Raw genomic sequence first — 11992 nt, forward strand, 5'->3', positions numbered from 1 at the left:
AGGCCTATGGGATGTCCCCACTTTTCACAAAAACAAATGTGTGTGTGTGTGTCTGTGTGCGCGCACAAGCAAGTGTGAGACGAGAAATGTATGAATATAGACCTTTTTTTCGCAAGAAAATAAATCTTCAAAATACTTTTGTATAATACTTTTATTGAAAAAGAAAATTGCCACGACAATTTGCCACTAGTCCACCTGTATGGAGTCTGAATTCATTTTGACTATTTCTAATGGACATCTGTAAACTGTACTACTGTGACGGCACTGACAGTTGCCCCTGCAATGTTGTAATGTCAATATGCATGACAGATAAATTAAGTCCACTAAATTGATTAATGTTCTCCATAATAAATCAACATAACAGAATCTAAACTTTGATGATTCATTTGAGTATTTATAAATGTCATAAATGAAAACCCTTGTTCCTTTCTTTTTAGGCAAATTAGCCGCTAATTAGATTGCAATTCGTGAAAATCTGCCTCATGGTGAGTTGATGCAGTTTATTGGATGAGCAATTGCTAATTAATTGCATCAAGAATTGTATTTTATAAAGCAGAGAATTAACACTGTTATCATTTGTGACACTGTAATATTCTGCTACAAAGGGAAATCACTGTGAACCTCAAAAAAATAAAAAAATAAAAAAGGCGTGCATTTAAGTTTTCCATTACCCATTAAAAAGTCAACTCACTGCAGGAAATTTCAACCACAGCGGGGCATAATTGGGGCAGAAAATGCCTCAGTCTGAACTCTATTATTGTGGCCTTGCTTTGCCACACTAAGAAATTGGTTGACCTTTCCAAAAAGACATTTTCACTCTTCACACAGTAAATTATTTTGCATGTTATGAGGAGATGTACCTTTTTAAATCAGACTGAATGTTCAAAAGCACAGGCATGCTTACTGCAGCTAGGGCCACCAGCTTGTAAGAGAGGTCTCGAGTAGAAAAGATTGCTTCTATCTATCTCTGGTAGCCCATATCTAACAGAAGTTTCCTCAGTTAATTAAGCTATAATCATAGACCTTCCATATTCATGTAAATATGCATGAAGCACACAGATCGATATTTCAGGATGCGACAGGCACATCAAATAACCATCAAAATCTGTCAATGCAAGCAAACAATAAATTCAAACATCCCCGGACACAATAAGTAACACTTCATGCCATACTGTCCATCAGCAGTTATATCCCGAGTGCACAGATGAAAACGTAAACTGATTACAGCCACAATACTCAAAAACTGTTCTATATATTTGATTAGCTTCTAATAGTGCCAAGACAACATTACAGTAACACATACTGATGTGTCAAAAAAACAACAACAACAACAACAACAACAAGAGGTACGTTTGTAATAGTTTGTTGGACGTAAACACCAAAGATTTTAGAATTTAACAAGGTGATGCCATCTGAATATAATCGTTAATGATATGGTAACCCTATATTAATACCAAACTATTAGGGCTGGGTAACTATAGGTAGTGTGGGGTTCGAGTCCATTTTGTCAAGTCCAAGTCGAGTCCAAATCCTTAACCAATCAAGTTAATGTGGGAGAACTTTATTAATGTCTTTTTAATCTTAATTTTATATAGATACTTTTTTTTTTATCTCTCATGTTACATACGACGTGGAGTTTGTCAAGTTCAATTACGAATTTACCAAAGAGTGTGACAAATCTGAGTTCATTCATAATTCCACTGAAGCATGGGCGTAGGTTTGGTCTCAGCTTTGGTGAGGACACCCCCATACACCAACCCCCAACCCCCCCCCCCCCCCGCAGAATTCTTTTGTTGTAAGATTTCAGTGATTTAATGATTTCCTTTTTTATTTCAGACTGGTGGCAAAACAGAATATCACAATACAGAAGTGAATCTACTTCATCTCACTATATTGTGCCCTGACCCCGATATACCATCCTGTATACTGTCCCTAAAGAGCTAGTATAACTGTATAATCTCATAAATGCACTCTAAAAAAAAAATAAAAAAAAAAAATAAAAAAAAACCTGAGACTGTGTAATGCTAAACAACCAAACGTTTATTAACATAAATTATTATGTACATTAGTATTTAAAATAACAAAAAATACACATCTAAATAAATAAATATAATAACCTTTTTCTATTATAAACACTATTTACCCTAGAGTAGACTCACGTTTATGTTGACTGCAAGATTCTAAGTTAAGGTAAAGGCTAATTGACATTCAGTTACTTGCTAACGTAGCATTCTATCATCCTGGGTGACACATACTATCACCAGTTAATACTATTTTCCACAGTAGAACATTTGAAAGCCTGGTCAGTCACTACTGCTAGTTTATTTGTGTGGCTAGCTAGTTATTTTGCTTACTTACACTCTGACTCTTCTTTATGAAAAAGCTTCTTATGTCCCTTTTGCATAAGGCATCTACAAAGTAAAAAAAGGGGCAAAAAAACAGAATATTAAAATGTTTTTACCCTGGCCTTTGTATGTGGCAGAGAGACAGCCCTGGTAACTTACTGTCGGTGTCGTCAACATGCGCGCACATCACCCGCTCGCTGCTAGTGCAAGCACAAAAGTAGTCCCGGTCCGCGCGTGTAGCCTGCCAGATACCCCGCCGTCAATCAAATTACAGCGTTTCTTGTACTGTCGCCATCCTGGCCGTGCAAATAGCAGTGCAAAGATCCAAATAGCAGTTCAAATAAGATTTGTTAAATACTGGTGGGGACAAATTTGTCATCTCAAAATATTGATAGGGACTAGTACCTAGCGTCCCCCCCTAAACCTACGCCCATGCACTGAAGGCAAGACTTGTTTCTGAGTCTGACATCAAGTATCCTATGGAATGACATTTGGTTCAATAAAAATGAACGAAACTTCAATTTAGTTAACAACGGACCTTTTTTGTCTGTAAAATATTCACTATAGTCTGAAATTTTACCTTGAGTTCTCAAAAAGCAAGTAACTATATATATATATATATATATATATATATATATATATGCCTGAACTTTTTTCAGAGGGCAGGTGGGGCAGCAATGACTGTGACAACTTTAACATTTGAAAGGATACTAAGGCAAAGTTATTGCTTTCTTTATTCAAACTGATTTTCTGTTTCATGAATACACGATTGAACTGAAGAATGAAAGCTTTATCCTCCACTATCGACACTAGGGTTGTTATAATACACTTTGGCTCACGAGATGAGACAAAATAAAGATACTTGGTTCAATAGACTGTGAAAATATTTTAATATAATTTTACACAATTATTTTCCTCCCATACCTCTGGTAGCGAACTCATGGACTCAAAAGTAAAATCAATCAACAAGATTATTATTATTATTTTTTTTTAATGTAGGATTTTTTTTTTTTTTTTGCAGCCAAACGTTGCACACCGGAAATCTGGTGCCAGAGAACTTTAAGTCCACTGTATATATATATATATATATATATATATATATATATATATATATATATATATATATATATATATATATATATATATATATATATATATATATGAAAATTAGAGCTTCAAGTGATTTAAACCATTTCAAGACTATATGAAAATGTTTTAAATAATAATGTGTCCATAAATTAAATCCTGCAAACCGCTAATACTGAAGATTCTCTTCCATCCCAGTATTACCCATCTGGGTTTCCCTACATCCCAGTGAACATATGCTAATGAAATAATACATGTGTCACTAAGCATTAGATCGCACAGGAATTAAATCAGAGTGACAAAAGCTATCTTCAGACTAATGAGGGAGATCTCCATATCTGCTGACCTTACTACACATGAGCCAAATTAAATTTTTACTCACTTACATTACTCTTCTGTTGAAATATTACAATATTGTATTTTCAAAGACTAAAAATATTTAAAGAGTACTTACCTTTGGTTTTCTGTTCAGTATCCTGTAAATGAAAGCAAGAGATGCATTATTAGCAAAAGCCATGATATATTTCATTTCAATTGCTCAGTGTAGTAATTTACATGTTATTTGCATAGTAAAATGAATATTTATAATATATTTTTGTAGAATGCTGCCCTGACATTTAACTGCTAATAAATTATGTATTCCAATTGTGTATTTCACTTATGCTTAGATTACATTTAATTCATCATCAGAATTATATAAATACATGTGTATTAAATAAATGTCTGTATTAAATGTGTATATAAATAAAAGAATACACAATTATCAACATAGATTCACCACAGTTATCAGCATCCTAGAAGGATGCACAAAAAAAGGATACATTATTTGAAACAACCTTATTAGTGTCATGTTCAATATGCAAATCAATATGCAATTATAGAGTGTGTTTCTGTTGTGTTCCTGAGTGTTTATTTTTTAATATATACAGTATACCATACTACTCACAGCCTGCAATTTACTTTATTAATGTACTGTTAATGTACTTTGGTAATAAAATCAATACTAGCATTAAAATAAAAATGTAACCATACCAGTAACATTATTAATGAAGGCAGACTCGATTTGGTACAAAAGTGCTGTCCGACTGACAGGTGGTACAACATTTTTTACATTTGTTCTGAATAAGAACGGTTTCTCGATTTCCAACATTAGTCATTCATAAGAATGCTTATAAAATTGTTTGATATAATGATTTTGTTTACTAAAGAAATGACAATACATGTCATTGTTTTCATAAAAATATTAAGATTTTTAAATATGTTCAAGAGCCTAATTTGCTTTCGTACCAAGTGTGAAAACAAAAGTTTGTTTTGCGTTTTTTGAACTTGGTGAGACATAACGCCTCATAAACTTGATAAAATACAAATAATAAAACATTTATTATTATTATTTTTGGTTAAAAATTGTACACAGCCCAAAATAACCTGACTCAACAAGCACTAACCAAAAACGAAACTCAACTTCAAGTCTTAAAACACACCCTGCCTCGTAATCTCGATAAGAGGCCCAGCCGGGGCCTAGAGCGAATCGCATTGGCACAAAGAGTGGCCTGCTAATTGAGTGGAAATAGACTACAAACGGCCCTCTGTCAGAGAGGAGGCTAGGGGGAAGAGGAGTAAGAGAAGGGAGCAAGGCCAGTGTGCAAGTTTACATTCCCTGGTGCCATTCCAGAACTACTACAAAGACTGTTCTTTTCTTCTGCCCTTTCAACTACAGAACACCAACTTCAGAACACCCATCCGAAAGGTTTGGAATGAAGATACTTAAGAAATTTGTTGAATCCCTAAAGATCTTACCACCATTCAAACACTAATAACAAATTTTTGACAGGAAAGAAGCTTGACGGATGAAAAACTGTTAAAGCAAAATAATAATCTGTTGTAACTGATATTTAAATAAACACGATAGGGTTGAATAGTTTTTCTGTAATAGTGATGCGTGGGTCGTCTCATAACCCGCGGACCCTGCGGGTCGGGGCGGAGCGGGTAAAGAAAATTGGCACTTTATTTGTGGGGCAGGTTGGGGAGGGTCATTAAAAACAAAATACAATTTTTAAAAAATGTTGCGTGCAATTCCCTATAACCTATATTAAATATTTGGAATATATATTTTTATGGCATTATTTTACTGACAAATGTCAAGAGCGCATTATTGTAGCACGAAAGCACATTAATACAGTGTGAGAGAATAAAATAGCGCGTCGCCAGGTCCCGTTTTGAATCAATACGGGATGGGGTTTTTCACATATTTTCGGAGTTGTCTTCAATGCAGCATCTCATGCAGACCATCCCACTGGCATTCTGTGAAGGCACGTCCTATTCTGCCCCTGATTGGGTAATACTCGCTGCCATCGTTGTCGGGGTGGTGTTGGCACAGTGGATAAGACACATATGCCTTTGGTGTGGGAGACTGTGAGACACCAATGTGTCCCTGAGCAAGACACTTTACCCCTAGTTGCTCCAGTGGCATGCGACCTCTGACATATATAGCAATTGTAAGTTGCTTTGGATAAAAGCATCAGCTAAATGAATAAATGTTAAATGTCAAAATGTCGTTGGATTGATTGGTTTGTTTCATGTTCACAGGCAATCAAAGTCAGAAGAGGGTGGGTCTCTTGGCAGAGAGTCGATTTGAAAGAATGGCGGAGGCTGCTCCAGATACCCCCCGTGTTCAGTGCTGAAACGAAAGCGGACACAAAAGTACCCACGAGAGTGGGAGGAATCGATTACTTGGCTGGAAAGTGTCAGCGGAAATGAGTATCAAGCACAATTTGTCGGCGAGTGTTCTCTGTTGCGCACGGTGGCTTGTCAGATGTGCTACAGCATGCCTCGGGAGAACAACATTCATACACTTTACAATAAGGTTCATTAGTGTATTAACTAACATGAACTAATAATGACTAAGTAATACATTTGTTAAATTATTAATCTTTGTTAAAGTTAGTTAATAGAAATAAAGCTGTTCATCTTATGTTCATGTTAGTATTAACAAGATTATTAACAAGATATTAACAAGCTTTTAATGAACAATTGCTGTTTACGTGCAGTTCATTATTAGTTAATGTTAATTAATGTAGTTAACTACTGAACCTTATTTTAAAGTGTTAGCGATTTGTTTATTACGGTTAAGGTGTACAGTCAGACACATAAACATTATTTTAATAAGAGATAAGATAGATATATTTAATAATAAAAATATAGCGCCTAAGTGTAGCAAATAAACAACTTAACCAATTTAAATGATTTCACTATTCAGTAGGCTACTGTAGAATTAACAATAGACTATATGGGTGTACTCACACTAGGCACGGTTGCCATGAACCGGGCCCGAGTACGATTGTCCCCCCTCCCCACTCCCCCTCTGGCCTGCACTCACATATAGCGTTTCAGCATTCGTGCCAGAGCACGCTTACGTCATTATGGTGCGACGGTTTCGGGATAAACAGGAAGAGTGGCGCTCTCTGAACGCAATGGAGTACATCGCTCTGTTTTCTTTGTGGATAATTTTGTGTTGTTTGGTCCACAGCCTGTTGTTAAACAGATGTGTCGCCTTAGTGGCGCGAAAATTTTCACGTAATCGCGCTGTTCGTATGAGGATGTTTGCCAGGTACCAGCTGAAGTGCAGCAAGGACTTTGCAGTTTTTAGTTTTTATGCGTTTTGCACCTCTGCCGTAAACCAAAGCGACCCTTTCCCTGCCATGTTGGTTTTGGAGCGTCGCAAAACCGTGACGCAACGCGTCCTTTTCCGTGCTCCGGCACAGTTAGCGCTCACACTGCATGCGAACCGCGCCCGAGTCCAACTGAACCGTGCCCTGGCCCACCTCTTCCAAGCGGGCCAGGGCCGGCCAATCGAGCCGCGCCCGGGCACCATTCGGAGCACTCACACTAGTCAAACAAACCACGCATTGGTGGTCAAACGCACCCGGGCACGGTTCAAACTGGCTAGTGTGAGTACACTCTATAAAATAGATTAACTTACCAATAATAATACAAAAAAAATTAGAGGTGCTCCGATCACGATCGGCCGATCGTTATGCGCATCTCGTCAGTAAAGCCGGTTCTCTAATCAGCGGTTAACTCCATCAGGTGCGTGATTTCACATAGAGCAGCTGTTACTACACAGAGCCGTTGTTAATAGAGAAGATGCGCAAATCCACTTCATTTTCAGCGTTTTTTGGTGCATCTTCTCAGTTAACAACGGCTCTGTGTAGTAACAGCGGCTCTATGTGAAATCACGCATACTGGTGGAATTAACCGCTGATTAGAGAACCGGCTTAACTGACGAGATGCGCATTAACGTTTGGCCGATCGTGATCGGAGCACCCCTAAAAAAATTTTTATGTTTTACATGAATTTAGAAATGTTTGTAGATCGGTTATTTATTATGTGGTTTCACTGTTTGGATGGTGTTACTGTCTGCAAACAATGACAAATATTTTATCCAAAATCTGTGTTCAAGCCACCTTATACAATTACTAAAGTTAATTAGCAATTAATATTTTTATGAAAAAAAATTTACAAGTTGTGATTTACCACCACCGGCACGTCATCGGACCTGTGGTCATCGTGGCCCGATTAAATTAAATGTTCATATTTGCCATAACATTACTACATTATATTCTATGGGTTTAATGCATTTGCAGACAATGTAATTACATTTAACTATCATATAACTGTATGTTCACTGTTTTAAAGAAGAGTGCCAATAAATGTATAGCTAATATTAAGTGGATTTTCATGGAAAAAACACTGGATTTTAAAATAAATAAATTAATAAATTAAATTCCCAATAAATGTCCAAAACATACAAGAACATTTATTGTTATATTAATTTATATATATACGCCCCCTTTTTTTTCTTTTTAACCCTCCTTCTTTCTTTATTTACATAAAATTTTAGATAAAAAAGGAATTAAATTAAAACTAAAATTAAAACAGAATTAAAACACACTGACCGGTTTCTGCGCAGTATCCTTCTTTGTCTCTTCTTGCTTTTCTTTTCTTCCATCAATTGGTTCCTTCCTTGTGATGTTCACCTTCTCTTAGCTAGAAGATAGACACAAGTGAATTGTTAATAACTGTCAGGATGAAAGACCCATCCCATGAGACCATACAAGATCTTAAAATTAAATCAAAGACTTGTGGCCAATAGTATCTGCAAAATTTGGACAATGAAAGAAAAGACAGATACAGTAGTTTCCAAATCCAACTCACTCATATAAATTATGAAGTGGGAGGAGGGTGAATGATTAATCAAGCCTTTATTTAATGTATCTGGAAACCTGTGGCCAATTTGAGGGCACCCGTTTCTAAAGTAAGTCTAGTTAAGTTCAACAGTGAGCCAAATCGCATACAAAATCATCCTAAAGGCCTTGGTAAAACTTTAACCGTGCATTGATTTGAAAAACGATCATGCTAAAGGGGTCCGTCCACATTTTGTCAGTGCCAGTGGGTATTTTAACATCACTCATCTCACTAATGTACTGTTTAAGCAGCATGACCAAGCCAAGTGTACAGATGATCCTCATCTTTCCAAATGTAAGACTGTGCACAATATATTACACCCAAAATCCAAATGCATTTTCCACCCAACAACACACAACGATATCTCCATTCCTCTGACAATGCAAACCAAAGTCACAAGTCAGACACTAAAAAATACCAAAAAACACAAGTCACCAAAAATAATGGCAAAGGTGTCCTTCTGTGTTGCCAGTTTGTAAATGAAAAGCTGTCAATCAGTAAAACTGCAAGTGACAACAGTGCATTGCACTGCAGAGAGCCATGGTGTGGCTGGACAAATGCTTAGAGATGACAATCAGCTGTCCTGATTTACCCTCTGGCTCAAACCCCTCCCATTGGCTAGTAAACTTATCCCCACTTTTACTGTCCAACCAGAACATAGGTGTTTGAGCGATTGCCTTTCACACTGCCTTTTGACAGAGCTCCAGAGAAAGGAGATAGGAAACTGCAGAGGATCATATTGAAATTACCCGGCACATTTTGTAGAGGCGGACACTGAACGGCTTTATAAATATCCCACACCCTTTGTGCGCTGGAATTTTCAAAAGCCTAAGTTCAGTTGTTGATAAAATATAACCTGCTCCAGACACTCAAGCTGATTCAGTCCCATTAGGACTTATGTAAACATACTGTGTTCTTTGATTCTCATCCATTTGTTTTCAATGGCACAGATTATAATTTATTCCAGGTTTTACTTGCTTAACATCTCAAATAAATGTAAAATTACATAGTCAGTGATTTGTTAAAACTTATATTAACCAATATGCTTAAATTGTATATTAATATATTTCAAATTTTGCCCATTCATCAATATTTATTAATATAAATATTTTTTAGGTTTAGACATTTTTTTTATTTATTTATTTATTTTTTTGCTGTAGTTGCTTACATGACTCTTGACCAAAATTGGACTATCCCTCACTACAAATCGGTTTCAGTTTATCAATATATCTGAGTGGTCATGTTATTACAGCCGTCTCTAGGTTTTGCCACAGCATCTGTATTGGGTTAAGGTCAGGGAAACGCATTTCTTTTCTTTTCTTTTTTTTTTTAAGCATTCTTTAGTTGATTTACTTGTGTGGTTTGGGACCACTGTGAAGTTGGCCACCAACCCAATGCAAAACGTTGCCAAAATAGTATCATACATTTGTGCTCCATTTATGTTGGTTTGTGCCTTATTTTTTTATTTATTTTTTGTTTCTGCTGCTTTGTTTTTATTTTTAACAATAGCCAAAAAAACATTTTATGGGTCAAAATTATCTATTTTTATTTTATGCCAAAAATCATTAGGATATTAAGATATATATTTATTAAGATATTTTGTAAATTTGCTACTGTAGTTGTATCTCGGGCAAATATTGTCCGATCCTAATAAACCATACATCAATGGAAAGCGTATTTATTCAGTTTTCAGATGGTATATAAATCTATAGCAAAAAAAAAACAAAAAACTGACACTTAAGACTGGTTTTAAAAACCAATCAAAACTTCCAGTTCTGCGTTGTCGTTTTGAATCAGCATCATTAGCGTTTCAGTATTTTAGTGAATGTGAGCTATGCTCTGATTTTAAATCATAATTTTGTCAGCTCCTGAAATGGGTCATACTGTCGATATTACACTCAGTTGATAGAAGGAGCAAGAACAATGTAAGTGTCTAAAATACATGCACATAGTTCAGTTGAATGGTGAAAATCACAGTGCAGTTTAACAGTGCAGTTAAACTAGAGGTACGAAGTTAAAATAATCTCAACATTAACAACACGCATTAAGAGCATGCAATAAGAGTGCACGCATTTTTCTTGCATCTGGCTAATAGATAAACCATGATTTATTTGTCAATCAGATGATTTTTAAAATCACTTCTTCTGTGTGTGTGCTTTAGATGTGAGAGCACATGGACGTATAAACAATATAGTTTGTGTATGACCAGACAATTTATTCATATTCAAAACTAGATGATGTGACATAATAGAGAACTTAACACTTTTTTTTTTTTTTTTTTTTTTTTTTTTAAGTGATCAATAAAACTCGAAGCCGGAAGGCACAGTCGAGCAGAAAGTCCAAAACGGCCATGTGCAGGAAATCTCTTATATGGACAAAGGCATATTGCTGCAGCTTTAAAAAGGTAATTTCCATTCATTTCAAGGTAATACATATAATTATAATATATAATATAATAATAATAATACAATGCCAGTGAAATAACATTTAATACAACAGTAACTTGAGTAGTCTTCCAGCAAACTACTTTTTTACTTACTTGAGTCATATTGTTTTTCAGTACTTTTATTCAAGTAAATTACTCCTTAAGTAGCAATACTTTTACTTAAGTACTGTGCCAAGCTGCATCCACCAATGGAAAAGTAGTACACAAACTTCCAAATGTGTGTTCCCCTGAAGAAAATAGTTGACATTGCACTATGGAAGCTGGCAACCAACACTGACTACAGAAATATTGGGCATCTTTTTGGTGTCATCAAAACAACAGTGTGGTGGTGTGTGCAAGAATTTTGCAAGACTGTCTGTACATTGTTAGCTCCTGAACAGATGTGTTTTCGTCACCAGCAGAAGATTAAACAAATGGCGTGGGTCTGATGAGGTATTTGAACAGTTAAATCTTTTTGTCTTGGCAGTTGTAACAAAAGCAGAACCTGTGTAAATTCTAGGTTATGTTTTGTTTACCTGTTTTGACTGATGTTTAATTTTTCCCTGCCTCTTCACATTTTGTAAAAGTGAGGACTTATTAGTCTCTGGCTCTGCAATAAAATGTAGAGAGAAATTAAGATTTTTCCATTACTAGTTTAAAAATATGATAAAAATGATAAATAATCATAAAGTAACACATTGACAAATCTTGTATGTTAAAGGTAGAGCATAATCTCCCAAATGGTGATTATAACAAGGTAGCAAACAAAAGGTCCATACACTCTGGCATTGTTAACACCTGATGGCAGGAACGTTAAGCAAGTTACATCAATTTATAGAAAGGGTATGGGAAGAAGCCTGTGATACAGTCATTGAACACATGACACATGAGG

The 11992-nt window shown here is 35.7% G+C and overlaps 1 protein-coding gene across 2 annotated transcripts in view; it reads right to left on the reverse strand.

Moving 5' to 3' along the window:
* Positions 1 to 8473, reverse strand: part of LOC128015495 (trinucleotide repeat-containing gene 6C protein) — a 41588-nt gene extending 33115 nt beyond the window's left edge. For both annotated transcript variants that reach the window (XR_008183922.1, XM_052599356.1), the window contains exons 1-2: positions 8387 to 8473; positions 3886 to 3907 (exon numbers count right to left, since the gene is read on the reverse strand). The gene's annotated coding sequence lies outside the window, so the exon portion shown is untranslated. The remainder of the gene's footprint in view (positions 1 to 3885; positions 3908 to 8386) is intronic.
* Between the last annotated feature and the right edge of the window lie 3519 nt (positions 8474 to 11992).

The sequence above is a fragment of the Carassius gibelio genome, chromosome A6 (genome assembly GCF_023724105.1).
Source record: "Carassius gibelio isolate Cgi1373 ecotype wild population from Czech Republic chromosome A6, carGib1.2-hapl.c, whole genome shotgun sequence".
NCBI classification, from domain to species: Eukaryota; Metazoa; Chordata; class Actinopteri; order Cypriniformes; family Cyprinidae; genus Carassius; species Carassius gibelio.